This window comes from Diabrotica undecimpunctata, chromosome 1 (assembly GCF_040954645.1).
Source record: "Diabrotica undecimpunctata isolate CICGRU chromosome 1, icDiaUnde3, whole genome shotgun sequence".
In the NCBI taxonomy this organism is placed as follows: Eukaryota; Metazoa; Arthropoda; class Insecta; order Coleoptera; family Chrysomelidae; genus Diabrotica; species Diabrotica undecimpunctata.
Window position 1 is genome coordinate 18,656,211 of NC_092803.1, and position 19,597 is coordinate 18,675,807.

The 19,597-nt window shown below is 34.3% G+C and overlaps 1 protein-coding gene and 1 non-coding gene across 2 annotated transcripts in view; both read left to right on the forward strand.

The window, feature by feature from the left end:
• LOC140437924 (carbonic anhydrase-related protein 10-like) overlaps positions 1-19,597 on the forward strand; it is a 907,307-nt gene that overhangs the window by 798,536 nt on the left and 89,174 nt on the right. The window lies entirely within an intron of this gene.
• LOC140432958 (U6 spliceosomal RNA) lies at positions 349-451 on the forward strand. Its single transcript, XR_011949862.1, has one exon. It is a non-coding gene; the product is annotated as a U6 spliceosomal RNA (small nuclear RNA).

Consider the following 19,597-nt stretch of genomic DNA (forward strand, 5'->3'; position numbering starts at 1 on the left):
TCGTCTACGGGCGTATTACATACCTATTTACCTGGCAGAATTGCGGATTTGGGATCGTTGACGTGCCAAAAGATAATAATCGGATTGAGATCGGATTATGGTAAAGGAGGATCCCGTTTGTGAAAGGACTGGCTTAACAACCGTCGCCCGAATGGGAACAATGCGTAATTATATATTGAATAGTTGAAATGTACAATTGTTTACTGAAAATAATAAGAAGCTTTGCAATAAATTTGGTAATCCAGCTACAATGAAATCATTTTACCAAAATATTTTTTTGTATATTCATTTGAAATATACAAATATATGCTATAAAATGACGTACGTTCCAAAAAATATCGATATATATATTTACTAAAATTGATGTACTAAATTTGAAACAATCCAGAAAATATTAACATGTCTTTTGCACAAGAATGGCACGTAAAATCGTGGAGCGTTCTACATTTTTTTTTACAAATCCCACCCTTGAATAATTATCTTTTGATATAGATAAAAAACAAGTTATTATTTTTTCTTAGTAGGGCACCTAAGAAAAATTTGGGTACGCCACTAAACCCTTCCATAATAAATCTATCAAAAATCACCAAAAAAGTTTTTTAAAATTTTTCTTGATAAAGAAGATCTATAACCCTGTCATTTTCGACATTTTCAATAAAAGCCCCGTATCTCGCAAATGTGAGAAGCTATTGATTATTTGATTGGCAATCTTAACTATTATTTTTTTCTATCTCGTCTAGTTTTCGGTATTTCCTATACCCTGTATATGTTTTTTTAATCAAATCTAATCTAGTAAATTCCAGTAATATTTTCTTTACCCTAAAAGCAATTAAAATACGAATTAATCATTTATTTATTATAAAAGTTATTTAAAATACAGTACTTAAATCCTCTTTAAAAGTTTCCCAAATTGAGTATTGTTAAATTCCGTCCACGAGTTTTTTGCGGCCAGCCCAAACGCAGTGTAAGCTCCGGAACAGATTTAAAATAAATTATGTACTAAAAGCGTCATCTATCTTTTCGTACTAATAGCATTAAGGGATTATTGCTTTAATCAGACAATCTGATCAATACTCAACAGTTTTTATCAAGCATTTCCTTTTTGAAACCCGGAAAATCTCTGAAAGGTATTAAATTTTTTGCTGCCTCCATTCGTATGTTTTGTTTCGTTCAATAAATACTCCGTTGGTTAGTAAGTAAATAAAAGAGAAAGAAATATTGCACCAATAAATAGCTAAAAGTTTATTTTATATACGCAGTAAAAAAAGTATTTCAACAATATTAGACTTTTTAAACTCCCAATTAAAAACAAAGTAATAAGGTTGAATAGGATAGACAAGAGACAAATAAAATTAAAGAAAAAACTGGTACCAGCTGAAAAAAAAACTAGATACGTGCTACATAGCACAAAACAGATTTGGTAAAATAAAATAAATATAATAAGGGGATTGTGGAAAAATTTACAACTAAGGAAAAAACTGCGAAAATAATATATAAACATGCTTCAAAAACTGTCAAAATAATACATAAAAGCGTGTCCAATTTTTCACATGGGAAACGAAAAAGCATGTTATATTTTTGGCTGTATTAATTAATATTTCTCAACCTCAATATTAAAAACCATTACCTTGAATTCAATTTTTAGTAATAATTTCTACTCCTACTCTAATCCCACCCTCAAGAAATACAGACATACCTTAGAAAATGAAGAAAAAACTCTCTTTTATCTGTTGACCTGTGTGGCTACGAGATGTTTTTTATCACTTTAATCTTGCCGCTCATACCTAGTATAAGTGTCTTTTCGGTCTCTCTCTCGACTGTTGACTCCCGGTAGCAACAGACTCTCTCTCATCTATGTGCATCCCTTACGAACGGACGTTTTCATAGCTTTCACTCTCATAGTGATTCCGAAATATACCGCGAATCCTCTTGACTTCTGAATCGTATAGACAACAGACGCAAATGTGCTCTATCTCTTCGATCTTAGTGTTATTACTGCAAGACACGTGCGTAACATCCGCTAAAGACAGCTCCTCCCGTACAAGAAACAACCGTGAGTTAATAGACAGTTAATAACCGCTCATAACAGAGTAGCCTTCCACATTATAGCAACCTCAAGAATACCTAGAGATCGTGACCACACCACCAAAGTTAAACAAGAACTAAAAATACTAAAGTCTGCATGCACGCCTATATCTGAATACTCTAAAGAGTTTACTCCAGAAGAAATTATTTCAGCAATATCAAAAATTAGGTCTGAAAAGGCACCCGGCTCTAATAAAATCCATCCAGAATTTTTACTCTACTGTGACAAATATACTAGGAAATGGCTGGCTGATTTCTATATAGATATGTTAAAATCAGGAGAAATCCCCTATTCACTAAAAACGGCCTCCATTATAGCCATATTAAAGCCAAGAAAGGCAAATTGGGAACGCTTAATCTACAATAGAATTGGTAGAAACATATTTGAATTGATGCGTATTGAGCAAGCAGCGTTCAGACCTAACCGCAACTACACAGATCAGATCCTATCCCTAATAACACATATTGAAGCAGGTTTTTAAAGAAAGCAAAAAACATCTGTTGCCTTCATTGACCTATCCGCTGCATACGATACTGTCTGAAGACAATGACTAATCTGCAAACTAATCCGACCCATCCCGTGTCACAACGGGCAACTTTAAAAATGTCCAAATTAAGCTCAGCAATGGATTGCCACATGTATCTGCTTTGGCACCGTTACTGGTTAATTCATATATCGCGAATCTACCTGGGACAACTTCGCAGAAATTTGCCTACGCTGTATTTGAATAATGCCCAAGCCATCAAAAAACTCTTCGTCCACTTTGAAAACAGACTGCTCACTCATAACTCAACATCAAAATATCTTGGAGTGGCTCTGGACAGAACATTGAGTTTTAAAGAACACCCATAAAGAACGACAGCAAAACTGAAAACGCGAAATAATATAGTACAAAAGCTATGTGGCACCACATGGGGATCCTCAGCCTCCGTACTCAGATCATCCGTTCTCGGACTTTTATACTCCGCGGCTGAATATGCTTCCCGGGTTGGGCTCAATAGCAAACACACGCCCAATTAAACCAGACAATGCAAATGATCTCAGCTACAATTAGACTCATACCGAACTATTGGCTTTCCATTCTGAGTCACAGTGTACCGCCGAAACTGCGAAGATGTCATTCTCTTCTTAGAGAATATCAAAAAATCGAGGCTAACCCATCAACTACCAATCCACCATAATAGCTTTATATCGAAATAAACAGACTGCGCTCCAGACATCCTTCGACTTATCCCAGAATAATCGGATAAATACAACGCGGATTACGACAGGGATTCATATTGTCTTGTCTTCCCTTTATTATAGACATTGAACAATTTTTTAAAGATGCCGGAAAGTTATGCACATAGTCGTATTTGCGACTATGGTCACGTATAGGATATAGTCGTGTCTGCGATTATATTGTATTGCAATTTTTGATGCGACAGTCATAAAATTTGATACACCAAAATTACATTTTTAAGTTTTATTAAATTCATTAGCCAATGCAACGCCACTGTTTTGCTACAACCTAAATAGTCTCTACTGGATGCTCGCTTGTTTACTGAAGAAAAGTGTGTCTCGTTCTTGTATTGAAAATTCCCACAGAGATGGAATCAGCTTACGATCATAAATATCTCAGTAGAATATTCATTCTTGCGTTTTTGTTCTTTTTTACAAATCAATGTAGGTCATGACTTGTATGCACTTCGTATTTCGTTTTCTTTCTTATCACGTGTATTGATTCTTCGTCGTTGCTCTAAGGGTTAGGTACTTTTTTGGATTCTAATTTATAGTTTTCTTTTAAAATTTCTAGGAAAACTCTTAGTACTCACATGCATGGAAAAATTATATTTATATGGGATCACCAGGGCGGATCTGTTTTGAAGTGGATGTGAGAGGAGGCATTCGGATTTTTGAAGAAATAGTTAGGTGATAACTTCAGTATTGAACCTGCGGTGGTAGCGCCTCTTTTGAATATAAATTTAATAGCGCCGGGTTCACCAGACCCGATATATAAATAGAATATAAATATATATTTTTGTATAATTTTAAATTTCTTTACAACTCTATATTTTAAAACAAGAAAAAAACGTTTATTACAGAAGGCAAATCTGGCAAATTTTCTCAAATTCTAGTATTTGCAACTTCTTGACGTCTATATTTTACTTGCGGTCGTACATTTTGAGCTAATGGTCTTCTTTTTAAGTGCTCGTCTAATAATGACAGAGCAATAGTTTTTAAAAAGTGTCGACGTTTCATGTTGGTATCAGGGTTGTTACAATTGTATACAATTTGTGCATTTACACCTGCTATGTTGACAGTTGAATAAAATATTACCATGGGCCAGATGACACGTGACACATTGTACAATGAACAAAATTAGTCCAATATATCAAGTCCACCTTTTGTCTTATTATAAAGCGAGCCAATTTCTGGTTTATATTGATTTTATCAATTATGTCGTCATGATATAGACTAGAGACTAACAAAACACTTTTATTTTGTTTTGGAGTATAAGACACAAGGGTAATATCTTTTTAAAAACCAAACATGCTTGATAGGAGAGGTCTAGACTTTATATTCTTAAACTTCAAAGGAATGCCACGTCTATTTTTCCTAATTGTGCATACATAAATTAACGTACAGTGTGTAAAAGCCAAATGGAATAAATTCATTATTTAGGTTACTGTACATATTTATAAAAAATCCCGAAACACGTCAAATTTAAATTATAACTTGACATTCTTTAACGTGAAAATGCAACCCCTACCTTCAACCCCCTTAAAATGACAGGTACAACCCCCAATTTTTAAAATAGGAAGTATAGGCTTGTGATATATCGTTTGAAAGGTCTTTTCATTCCCCATTCAAAAATGTTTAATTAAGATAAAATAAACTAAAATCATGTGGTTACCGAAATTTGCTAAAATATACTCAAAACTTATTTCCCGTTTAGGTCTTGATAATGAGAAAGTGAACAAAATCCATAGCAATGTAGTTTTTAGATGGTAACCATTAAAAAACTTTAAAGAATTTCCGTGGCAACGTTATTTTAACACGCATTAGTAAATTGTTTTATTTAAGTTGTCAGTATTTTAATTTAAGTAAAAAGTTCGTCCAATTCAATTCTGAAAAATGGTTAGATTAACGGAAATGCATAAAATAACAGACAGACAAAAGGTCTTTTCATTCTCCATTCAAAAATGTTGTCGCTTTCAAGTTTATTAAGATTAATTAAGATAAAATAAATTAAAATCATGTGGTTACCGAAATTCGCTACAATACAATCAAAAACTAAAATGTAATGCAAAACGTAATAAAATGTAGAGCACGAAAAAGAACTATGAATGTTAATGAAGTAAATGTTCAAAATGTTCACCGCGAACGTCTTGGCAACATCCTAATCTCAAATAAAACTGTCTTCTAACATTATTTAACATAACAGGCGTGATCGACCTAATCGCAAGCGTTATTCGTTCTTTTAAGTCATTTAAATCAAAAGGTTTTGTACACATGGCTCTTCACGTATCTCCATAAAAAGAAATATAATAATGTAAGATCAGGTGATCGCGCTGGCCATTCAATCGATCCTCGCCTCCCTATCCACCGGTTGGGAAATATTGTATCGAGGTATTGCCGGACATTAAGTTGGTAATGTGGTGGTGCTCCATCCTGCTGAAAGCATATCTTATTTGCTGGAACTTGAGGGTTTGCACATTCAAGTTGCCCTCAATGAAAAACCAATGATATTGTTTCCTACAATCCCTGCCCAAACATTAACCTTTTGAGGGTATTGAGTGTGTTCTTCTCTCATCCAGTGAGAATTTTCCGTGGCCCAGTAGCGGCAATTTTGCCGATTAGCATGACTGTTAAGTGAAAAAGTACACTCATCAGAAAACATAACGTCTTCTAATTGGATAATATTGTTATCCAACATGTCCATCATTTGCTTACAAAAAAAAGTTCTCCTATCAAAATCGTCTTCCATGAGCTCCTGAGTAGGTATCATCTTATAGGGATGCAATTTATTTTCTTTTAATATGTTTACTAAACAAGCTTTTGATAGTGTGAAAAGAGACAGAATGCTGGAAGACCTTGCAGGACAAATGACGTTGCAGGGTTCAAAAGCCGCAGTCAGAGTAGATGGAGAACTGACTCCCCTGTTTAACATCAACATGGGAGTAAGACAGGGAGATGCCCTAACAACCATGCTATTCAACCTAGTTCTTGAGGCAGTCATCAGAAAAAAAATATAAACACCAAATCAGTACAAATTACTGCATATGCAGACGATGTAGCCATCATTAGTAGGAATAAGCCACGACTAATGGAAGTGTTCAAACAAATTGATCCTGAAGCAAGAAAAGAGGTCTCAAAATAAACGAACCAAAAACGAAGTATATGACAGTAAAAAGAATAACTGACAATGAAAATAATATCACAATAGACAACTATACTATCGAACGAGTGGATACCTTTACATATCTCGGCACAGAAATCAATCAGAAGAACTCCGTAAGTAGCGAAATTAATGCACGTATTTCCAGCGGGAATCGTACATACTATGCTAATAAAAGATTGATGACATCGAAATTATTAGATAAAAGAACCAAAATGACTATCTACAGAACACTGATTAGACCCGTAGTAACCTATGGATGTGAAACTTGGGTAATGACGAAAAAAGATGAAGCCCAACTCAGGACATTCGAGAGAAAAATACTGAGGAAAGTATATGGCCCGGTACAAGAGGAAGATGGCACATGGAGAATCAGGAGAAACGACGAGGTTAATGAGTTAAATGAAGGTTATTACATTGTAAGATTTGTGAAAAGTCAAAGATTGTCATGGCTGGGACATGTGCAGAGACAAAACGATGCAAAAACAACAAAGAAAATATTACAATGGAAGCTCATAGGAAGGCGAAAAAAAGGAAGGCCCAGAACGAGATGGTTGGATGACGTGGAAGACGACCTGAAAACAATGAACATAAGACAATGGAGAAGAAGGGCACAAGAGAGATCTGAATGGAAGGACATAGCCAGACAGGCAAAGACCCGTCCAGGGTTATGATGCCAAAAGAAGAAGAAGAAGAATGTTTACTATCAATGTATGGCTAGCATTGAATGTAGTGGATGCCTGGCTACTCGATATATGTGGATTTTCCTGAAACTCAAGCAACACATCTAATTTGAGTTCATCACTCAGTGCATTGGCAGCTGCTTTTTTTATACCTTCTCACGGGTTTTTTCTCTTGTCGAAGCCAAACTGTGTTTCCACCACACTGTCCCATCTTTAGCGGTAAAACGAGGTATTCGTGTGTTTTTCGGTTCATAACTTTCATCATCAGAATTGGAAGAAGAAGCATCCTGGTCGGTATTTGATGACTTAGATTGGATTTCGCAATAGCTGAAGTTGCGGTCTCCAAACAATCATCTTCTGAATCAATCTCTATTTCACTGTCAGATGGTACTTCTTCCAGTAGACGAAGAAGTCTCACTTGCTGGGCCTCGAAATTCATTATCTGCAAATAATTATTGTCATAAGTTATAAAATACAATGTAAAAAAATTATTCAAGTATATAGCATACTATTTAATCAAGTTGTAATGTAAAATAAACAAATAAAAGTTATACTCACCAAAAACTGATTTGGTAGCGCTATGTCTCCTGAATCCGACTTATCCACTTTACAAAAAACAAAAGATTGTAGTACCCTGTTCGAACACCTAAGTTGTACTGCCGGAGAAGATAGAAACATAACTGGATGGTTTTGTTCACAGCTCTGTTGCTAACGGAGTTCTGTGCAGTTCGGTAGGTTCGGGTTTCACAGACCCGGCACTACCACCGAAAGGTTAATAAGTGACTTATACTTCCTCTCAGATAGGTCGGGAATACAAATAAAAATACTAACATATTTAACAATAGCTAAAATTATCGATTTTTTTCTACTTTCCTTGCTTATAACATTAATACAATTCATTTTGAAGAAAAATAGTAATGAAATAAAATAATGACAATCGAATTTTATGTAACATACGGCTGGCTAAAAATGTTTTAATTAATTGCCCTTGCTGCAAAATAGGAATCAATACAAAAGGAATCAATACAAAAGGAGGGGGAAACAAGTCTATCCTTATTCAGTTTAACCAAATTTAATTAAAACAAGTTTAATAGATTTTGCATAATGATTTTGATCTTAATTTTTTAATAAATTGAATTTTTTAAAAACCTTGATTAACAGAAAAGGGACCATATAGAAGTTTGCCAATTTTTTTACTTAAAAAACTGCACTTAACCTATCTAACGTCCTTTATGGAATTGAAGTCGGATTCAGTACTACTACGTTATACTACGTCCTCAGTAGAAGAAAGTAGAAAAAATATAATGCCTCGCGTTTTAACAGCTGGCAACCATTATTTGCGACCATTGTCTCTTAGGCAACCATTATTTGCGACCATTGTTTCTTAGGCAACCTTATATCATTATATTAAAAATAAAACCTTTTATTTGAAATTATATTCATGCATATATGTCATAAGCAACGTATTTTATTCAAAAAATTAATGAGCGAAATAAAACTTTTTGACCGGCAACGTGTTATAAATGTATTTTCCTGTTTTTTTTTTATTTCGAATTAACGTGCCTAGACATCTTTGGTCATTGACACGGGAGCAAAGGTTTACAATAGTACCTAAACAGTTATGATAGAGGTTACAATAGTAAAGAAGAACAAAATTAGGTTATATTTTGTTAAACACTATGTGTAGTATTTAAGAAGTCGTTTAGACTCTTGAGTCGGCTTGAACAGTTCAGAAGTTCTTTTAAATTGTGGGATATAATGTTGGTAATGCGAGTATCCTGGTAGTGTTGACATTATGTGAGAATGTGCTTGACGGTAATAGGAATATTGTATATGCTGTAGAGGACATAAGATGACCGTGTGTCAAATGTGTGTGTCTTATCCTCAATCTTCGTATTACTATCTTCTCTTTTCTGTTCGGGGATGCTAGGGATACATAGCTGTCAACATTAGGATATATTTCTCTAAGCATTGTGTCTTTGTTTCTGCCACTTACCTTGGATATTCCTTTTGAATTTTGATTTTATATCTTCTTGGAGCTGTATGTTGTAACTGGGTTCTCCTATTCTTAAATGGGATCTCCTATTCTTAAATGTATATAAAAATGTAAATTTGATTAACTGTGTTATGAACGCAGTGATCTTTCAGTAGAATGTTAGACTATATAAATACTTATTTTATCGAGTATTGTATGTAATTGAATTTGAAAATAGTAAAGAAGTATTGCGTTTATGGAAAAGAGTGTATATGAAAATGGATCATTTCATAAATCATAAATGTTCTATGAATAATATTTAAAAAAAAATCAGTTATTTCTAAAAGTTCGTTTAATTTTTAATAATAATCAATTATTATGTAATTCACATTTCCTAAGTCAAAAGAATCACGCAAAAAATGGATTAGTGTTGTTGGAAAAACAATATCTTTTAATAATGCACTTATAATAGCAGTAAACATTTTCATCAAAATGATTTTATCTCTATTTTATTTCAATTAAAAACCTAAGAGCTCAAAAAAGATGTTGTGTTAACTCAAAATTTATCAAACAGTATCTTAATGTAAGTTTTTGGACGTTTTTTATTTTTATTTATTTTTCTGAAATACATTTTGAAAGATTGTCTGGATCGGAAAAATCTTAAGCAAAATATTGCATCCAATAAATTTTTTTTGGTTTTTAAAATTACGTGTTTATGGTACAGATTTTATTGATTCAATGAAGTTGAAATTACATATCTACTAAGTTTGGTAGTGAGACGGTCAAAATATATTACAGACGGTGTATTTTTTGGAATAATTTTGATTTAATTTTTTTTAGAATTTGGTTTCCTATATTATGTAAATTTATTAGAAAATCTTATATTGTAATCTTTTCACATCTATTTTTTCATAAATCGTAATGTCTTACTTCTTTCTGTATTCGTGCGTTCGGCCCTGTATGAAAATGATTGTGCTAAGAATTTTTCCGAGCTGAATGATGCTCACAGAGAGCAGAAGTGACTTTTGACAATTTTTATTGGATTCGACCCCACTCGTAAATATTGTGAAAGATGTGTGAACGTTTCACGAAAAGGGAAATAGTGAATATTAGTAAAAGGGATATAAACGAGGAGCTTGAAAATTCAACCCACTCCAAGACGTTTCTCACGAAAAATATATATACTGGAAATATTTTTATCCAATAAACTCTAATACATAATGCGCAAATGGCAAATAAGGAATCTTGGAGTTGAAAATACTAAAATCTACGAAGTATGTATATAATAGGAGTTCTTTATGTACATCGTTAGATTCTGTTCAAATACAGTTCAATAAAATTCAAATATATATGGTAGATGTTTGTTTAAAATAAATGTATAAAAATCCCGTGGACCTTATTTTTTTAATTGTAAATTCTAGTGTCCACCTTTAGATCTGTAGGTAATTTAATAGAATATATAGTAAAAATAAAATTACGTTTAACAAACATCACTGCAGACAACTCGAGAAGAGCAACAATTTTATTTTCCTATAGAAACAGGTACTAAAACCGTGGCTATCTTCAGGACTATTTACTTTTTAAGGTTGCACGTGAAGGACCGTCCACAAACAGTTACATATTCTCCTTTGAATTATTCCTCTTCTTTTTCTTCTTCCTCAGCTTTTCCCTTTTTAGAGGTTGCTGTTCGTTACTCTTTGTCACCACTAGTTTCTGTCCATCGGGTATTCTTTACCTAAACTTTTCTCTCTCAATTCTAATACCACACAGTCCTTCCGTCTTCCTCTCAGTTTTCCTCTACCTCTTCTTCCGTTAACTTCTAACTGCTCTATCTTCGTTCCACATAGTTTTCATCTCTACGTCTGACATGATCAAACCATTGCAGTCTTTGTCCTTAAATCTTTTTTAAGACTGTAGACACTTCGACAATCAAAGCAATCAAAAATAAGAAAGCAGCGGGACTTGGAGGCATCTCACCTGAGCTTATAAAATACGGATCAAAAAAATTACACCGGATGATACAATGGATATTTCAGAAAGCCATAAATGGAGAACAGCTCCCAAAGGAATGGACGGCGGCATATATGACATCTATATTTAAGAGAGGAGATAGAAAACGATGCGAAAACTACAGAGGAATAAGCGTAATATCATCAATAGGAAGATTATATGGGAAGATACTGCGAGAAAAGATAGAGCAAGCGATAAAAGGCAAAATCGGGGAGGATCAGGCAGGCTTCACGGCAGGAAGATCATGCATAGACCACATATACACACTGGAACAACTGTTGGAAAAGAAAAAAGCAAAAAATAGAGATATACACTTGGCATTTGTGGACCTCAGAAAGGCGTATGACTCTGTACCAAGGTCAGAACTATGGGAGCCAATGTACAAATTAGAAATACAGACTGAACTCATAGAAGCTACAAAAGCTCTGTATAAAGAAAATAAAGTGTCCATTAAAATGGGAACAAGAATCATAGGAGACTTCACCACAACAAAAGAGCTCCTGCAGGGTTGTTCCACATCTCCAACTATATTCAAAATATACTTAGAGAAACCCTTGACTACATGGAAAAGAAAATGCGAAGGCATGAGAGTACCGGTACGGAACGAATACCTATATACGTTACGCTTTGCAGACGATAAGTAGTGATTGCACAAGACCAAGACGACCTCAGCTACATGATGAAGAAACTTCAAGAAGAATATACCAAGGCTGGTCTAGATATTAACCTCGCGAAAACAGAGTACCTATCTACAAGTGAAGAAGACATAGAAGATCTACAGATTGATGACAACGTAACAATCAAAGGAAAGGATAACTTCAAATACCTGGGGTTTATAATCACGAAAAAGGCAACAACAGAGGAAGAAATTACACAAAGATTAGGACAAACAAGAACAGCAATCCGACAACTTAACTCAGTATGGTGGGATAGACACCTAAATATGAAGACAAAAACGCAGATTTATAAAACATTAGTGCGAAGTATTATGACATATGGGGCTGAAAATTGGATCATAAACAAGAAAAACAGCAGTAAGATGAGCAAGAGAGATGGAATGCCTGCGAAGATGCTGCAGAGTAACAAGAATGGATAGGAGAAGTAATGACGAAATATAGCAAAGAACATCAATAGAAACAGATATACTAACATATATAGAACAAAAAAGACTAAAGTGGTATGGACATGTAAGAAGAACTAGCGACAGCAGATAGATAAAGAGAATAACCGAATGGAGCCCCATAGGAAGGAGGAAAAGAGGACGACCCCGAAAATCCTGGAGGAACGAAGTAGACGACACCATGAGTAAGAGAGGACTAAACGATGAAGAATGGAACAACAGAGAGAGATATGGAAACGGTTGAGCGAGGGAAGGCAGTAAATACTGTAGAATCCCTAAATATATATAAACACTTCGGCTCGTTTCCTAATTAAGCTGTTTCTTATCCTGCCCCTTCTAGTGTTAACCAACATCCACCGTCAACAGCATTCAACATCCGCCATCCAACATTTCCATTGTAGCTACCTCCATCTTCTTTTCGTGGATTTTCTTTACAGGCCACACTTTACCGCTGTACACCAACGCAGGTCTCACCACACTTTTGTATATCTTTTCTTTCAGCTTTTCGATCACAAAGTATCCAGTTCATTCGCTTTCAGTTAAACCAACCAGCCTGTATCCTGTGAGTAGTTTCTCGATCTAATGTCCCATTTTTTGTTATGTTAGAGGCAAGGTATTTAAATTCTTCTACTCGTCCTAGCTTTTTTTCAAGCATTTTTACGTCCCCAATCATTCCTCTTCCTCCCAAACACATATACTTTTCAATAGTCCTTCTCCAACACTTCAACTTATTCTTCAACACTTCTTTGTTCTCCTCTACTAACACGATATCATCAGCAAAGAGCATTGGTCAAGGAGCCCCTTCCTTACTTTCTTTGTCAGTACATCCATAACAAGATTAAACAGGAAAGGACTCAGTGAAGAGCCTTGATGCAATCCAACCGTCACTGAAAAAATTTCGGTCAACCCGACAGCAAAATCTACTTTGTTGTACGCTTCCTCATACATAGCCTTCACGAGACTAAGGTACTTCTCAGGAACCCATTTTTCGCTCATAGATCTCCATAGCTCTTGTCTATGGAGAAACTGTGTCGTACGCCATCTCAAGATATCCCTCTATAGTTCTTACAGTTCTTAATGTCCCTTTTATCTTTATACAATGATACCATCACACTCTCTCTCCATGCAGTAGGCATCCTTTCTTCCTGGTATATCCTACAAATCATTTGCCACGAAATATCAACCCCTTTCTCTTCTAGAGCCTTTCAAACCTCCATCAGGTTCTACTGCCTTACCATTCTTCGTCCTATTTAACACCTTGACAACTTCATCTCTCGCTATTCCCGGTATTACATTCTCATTTCGGATCCCGCATCCTCTCTCTCTCCTCTGGTGTTCTTTATTTAGCAACTTACTAAACTAATTATACCATCTTTGCTTTATTTGTACATCGATTCCTAATACTTTTCCATCCGCACTTATAATCTGGCGCACGTGAGTCAAGTGCTGTGATGACTTTTTCCTTGCTTTAGCAATGCTGTATAACCTTTTTATCGCCTTGGGTGTTTTCAACTCCTTATACAGCTATGTAAATGATATTCCCTTAGCAGTAGCTACAGCACGCTTTGCTTCCCTCTGCCACCTTGTATATATCCTTATCTTTCTCTCTTTTAGACCTGTCATACTTCTTTCTAGCCTCTTTTTTCTCTCTAACGTTCATCGCACATATTCTCCTTTGAATTGACGTTAAAAACCGTGGCTATCTTTATGTCTATTTACTTTTTCACGTTGCACGTGGAGGACCGGGGTTCGATTTCTTGCCATGGAAGAAACTTTTTGTTTTCTTTTTAAATTCATTAACTGTTTATCTTTTACTATTTAAATTTTATAAATCAATAAAAAATCAATCATATTAAAATAAAATGACTAACTGTATATATCTTCTACATCTAATTCATATTTATTATATCTACATCTACTCAAGAACAACAACTCCACACACCATTTGCAAGGCTGCTGTGGTAGATCAGCGAAATGTTCGACCGGTTTTTAATTTTTAGTTTTATAAAAAAAAAGGTTATTCTTTGTGCATATCTTTGCACAGTTCATCTTTAAACTATTGTTTCGTGATTGAACGAAGGAATTTTCAATTGGTCAACTGGTTCGTATGTTATACAAAACAAATGTTTTAAAAACGATGAGAAGCGGCAAAAAGCTAAAAAATATGAGTCCAAATATTCACTCAAACTTATTACAAAACAATAAACCTCTTTTTTTTTAATTCCTTCGTTCAATCACAAGACAATACTATAAAGGTGGACTATGCAATGTTTTCAAAATCGGTCGATTCCTCCTCGAGAAATCGAGTCTACTGCACAGAAAAACAAAATTTCGAGAAAAATACGTTTCAAGTTTTTAAACTGAAACTCACGTACCGACCGCGCGATATGCAAATCTCTGTAACTCCAGTAATATTGCTCGAATTTACTTCAAATTTGGTGTGATTACTCTTGAAGTGCTAGACTTTCATATGGAATAAATAAATAAATCGATTTTCTAAGAAAACAATACCTACGTAACCCCTTAAGGCTAGCTTAAAGATCTGATATGGCAGCACGTAAAGTTTGTATTACTCCCCAGATTGTTCTACAATAAGCTGAAATATTCAAAATTTTGTTATATATTCACACAACTGAATATTTACTATAAATTCATCAGCAACAAAACGATATCTACGACACTGAAAATATCGTTATATCTGCGAAAAATGGTGTCGAATTCCGGAGTTGGGGCTTGTTTATTGGGCAGCTAAGAGCGTCCCTATCTACACTCAGCAATTCGATGATTTACTACCCCGATATAGACGCCATGCTGTGGTACGCCGGATGCCCTCGTCCGCAGATTTATGCCCGCCGTCTCCACCGCCACCCGACCGCCGAAATAAACCCCTTTTTAATTATCAGCGGCATTAAAATTAAATAAAAACACAACGCCAACAAATGTACACGATAAAAGGTTGGAGGTGTTTATCTTTTTGCTGTGTCCGACACGGACGCTCGGGTGTTTTATGTGCTCAGTTTGCTGCAGGAATTAATTGCAGGCCGTTTTGAGTAAACGCGAGTTAAAATTGCTTTTTAACAAAACTGGATATGTTTTGAAGAAGTCGGTAAATTACTCTTATAGAAATTAGTTTGTATGTAATATGTGTAATATTATCTCTGGTATTCCATTACGTCTAAATGTATAAATTACAAGCTATATTAGCTATACATAATCTTCTTCTGTTGGCGCCTATTCGTTTCGAATATTGGCGATTATTCTGGCTATAATTATTTTATTAACTGATGCTTTAAATAGATTAGTTGTTATTGTGGAGAACCATTTCCTCAGCATTTTTAACCATGATATTCTTCTTCTCCCAATTCCTTGCTTTCCGACTACTTTACCTTGAAGGATTATTTTCAGTAATCTGTATTTATTGCCGTTTCTAATTATGTGTCCGAGACATTCTAACTTTCTCCTTTTAATCCTATACATGACTTCTCTATCTTTTCCCATTATTCGTAGTACAGTCTCGTGGGTTACCTTGTCCGTCCATGATATTCTTAGGATTCTTCTGTATAGCCACATCTCGAAGGCTCCAAGTTTTTTCTCCATTGCTTCAGTGAGTGTCCAGAATTCAACTCCGTAATATAATATCGAGAAGATATAACATCGTAGGAGCCTTACTTTTATCTCCAGCTTAAGGTTGTGGCTTTTAAAGAGTTTAGTTATGTTGTTTAATACACTTCTAGCCTTCTCTATTCTACATTTTACTTCTTGTGAGTGATCCCATTGTTCATGTACTATTGTTCTAAGATAGGTAAACTGTCTTACTCGGTCCTCTGGTGTATTCTTGATAGGCAGTTGTACGTCTCTAATTTTATTTTTGCTGAGGACCGTAAATTTAGTATCAGTATAAATTTTGTATTATACGCCGTTCTTTATTATCACCTATTTGGACTTTTGTTAAAACATCCATAATTCCCAAGAAACATCAATGGACCGATTCGATGTAAATAGCAGCATCGAATTGATTTCTGTCCCTTTCGAATGCCCCTTTGTCCGATTCTTCTCGATTGACGATGATAAGACAATAAAATGTTGAAGTCGTGAAATAAAAATTATTGTTTTATTGATAGATACTAATAATTACACTATAGATGTTAGTTAGGTAACTTTCTATAATAGACTGCACTCAAAAGAGCTCAAATCGCCAATTTATATACTTTCACAAATAATGTATACCTCAGCACAGAGGTTAATGCTTCTATCATACTAACGACCTTTGAAATATAAGCTTACAATACAATTTAATCTATGCCGTTATTGCAACACTTAGGAAGTTTAATTGGAAAATATATTATTCGGCAATTTCTGAATTTCACAATTATACACGTTGAAACTATACCTAAAAGATTAAGAAGTTAAGAATAATGTAAGATTACAAATTAAGGGATTAATTTGTGATTGAACAACGCTCTTTGATACAGGTATCTAACAACCCTTTTTGATAAATTTTGTGATAACAATATACAATAAACAAAATATTCAAAAGTCTAAAAGTGATTTCACCCATGCCTGCATATATTATTTGATATTTATTTTCGACGTAATTGATAAAAATCCATACTGTTTAAAAGATGCTGATGACCTGAGATCTTAACAAAGAAATATGCATTACCCAAGAAATTATAAATAGGTTTTTCTCGATGTTGTATCTTTATACATCAATACTCCAATAGCTTTAGCGAAAGATATTAAAAAAAGAGGAATGAAATCAAAGAGTTTACAGCCATCTCTTTAGAAGAATTTCTATTACCCGTCGAAACAACATTAAAGTCAACCTATTTTAAAATCCGTAAACTAATTTTCGAAACCAAATTCAGAATTTCGCTTGAATCTGTGCCTTCTAAGAATTGCAAGGCAAAACAGACGTTAATAAAGATGTTATTAGAGACATGGGGAATGTAAAAATTGCATTCCACAACATATCTCCTCAACTAAGCAAAATTCTTAGCGAATTAGTTTCTTGTACTCATCATCATAAGTGGCTCGACAAAGAAGTCGCCACTCCTGTCGATTCCTGGCAACTTCCCTCCATCTTCTAACCCCTAGAATCTGTAGGTCTTCTTCCACATCATCAATCCATCTCATTCGTGGTCGTCCTCTGCTTCTTGTGCCCTCTGGTTTTGAAAATGTTAATCTGTTCGTGTATTCGTGATCTGACATCCTAGCAATGTGTCCAGCCCATCTAATTCTCTGCACTTTAACGAATTTCACAATATCTGGATCGGTGTATAACTGATACAGTTCAAAGTTGTATCTTCGGTTTCTTGTACTCGTACAGAGTATATCGGAATAAAAAGGAAAAGACAGTTAAGATTTGATTTCACGTACAGGGCGCCTACGCATCCGCTTATCCGTATTTCGGCTACTTTCGCAGAGCAACTGCGAAAGCCGTTCTGATGAGGCCTATTAGGCCGAAATACGGATAAGCGGATGCGCAGGCGCCCTGTACGTGAAATCAAATCTTAACTGTCTTTTCATTTTTCTTTCAACCTATTTTCTATATAAAAACAAAATCTTTCAACAAACAAATGGATGTGCTATGGGTGTTGGCGTATCTAGTGATATCGCTGAATTAGGTTTGAAGCACCTTAAAGAAATAGTTCTAAATAAAATAGATTTTAATATTCCTTTTTTTTATCGTTATATAGATGACTGTTTAAGTACAGCACCTGAGGATAAAATGGATATTTTGTTAAATGTGTTCGATTAATTCCTCCAAATCTAAAGTTCACATTAGAAATTGAAAGAAATTGTCGAATCAATTTTTTGGACCTAACTTTAATAGAGAAAATAGTATTATACCTACTTCATGGTACACCTGGTCGTTGAGATATCTGAATTTTCAAAATTCAGCATCAAGTGCATAGCGTACGACTTTTTTAATTATGTGTTTTTTGGTGATAAGGCTACATTTCACAAAAATGGAACATCGAATCGCTATAATTTTTTTTACTATGCATTAAACAAACCATATTTTAATAACTGACATAGTAAAACTAGATGGTCTATAATTGGGGTCTATAATTGATATCAACAGGTCCTCGAAGACACTTTGTCTCAGGACCATGTAACCTATGTAGAGCCATACGTTGCCATGTTACCAATTCCAACGGTAACTTGAACATCCTAATTTGCAATATTATATAATGTAATATATCTATAAATTAATAACATTTAACGGGTTTTCACCCATATATTTTAGTGGCTCATAGCATCTATACTTCGTTACACTGATGATGAAATTTACATTCCGAAAACGTTCTGTAATGTATTTGTGATATAGCCCGTTTGGGTATTTTATTATATACCTTTTATAAAGAATTTGAAATAAAATATTTGTGATACATGATATACAGCCAGCTACAGGAACTTAGTTTCCTAGTGGGTATTAATCATAATGTTAAAATTACCATTCTGTTTATAACATAATTGGTAAGAATTAAGTAATTATTAAGACGCGAAAAAAATAATTTTCTATCATTAGAGACTATTGAAATGTTATGGTTGCAAACATCTCACAATTTAACTAAAACGACACCATCTAGAAACACACAAGATAAAAGGATGGAGGTGTTTATCTTTTGTTTTGTCGGTTTTCGTCGGCGTCTGTAGCCCGAATTAATTAGAGATTTCTAGGGAAAGGCTTTTCAACAAATTGTTTTCAAAAGGAAGTTCATGACAGAAGTTTTGTGCAACGAAATGTATATACAATTGCTTGTTCACAAAGGGTATAATGGCGTAATGAATATTAATAAAAGTTTGAAGTAATATAACTACCTCAAAAGGAATGTAGCTGCTGAAAACACCAATTAAAGCGAGGAGTACTTTTTAGAAACTAAAGGAGAACGGTGTAAAATGATTAACATATTGTATTAATTTAACTTGTTACATATAAAATGCCGTTTCTGTATCTTTTCTTTCCTATTTTACAAATACAGTTTTCAATTTTGCTATATTCGCTCCTTAAATATTGTGTGCAGAACACCTTCTTGGCTTTCCCTCTTTTTTCTCTATAATAACATTTATTTTATTATTTGACTTGGCAAATATTGTTTCTTAATGATATCATTTATGGTATTTTCTAGTTCAGAATTTTGACAGATTTGTATTATTAAATTTAATTATGGAATCAATATTTTACTATTATAATCTAATAATCCTTAAAAAATCAAAGAAATAAATGAAGCCTTTAGAAAGATGCTTACCCGACGAACTAGAACAACTGTAGAGAATTACCAGACAAAAGAAAAGAAAAAAAGAGGATACACAAAAGAAAAAAACGAAACCACTT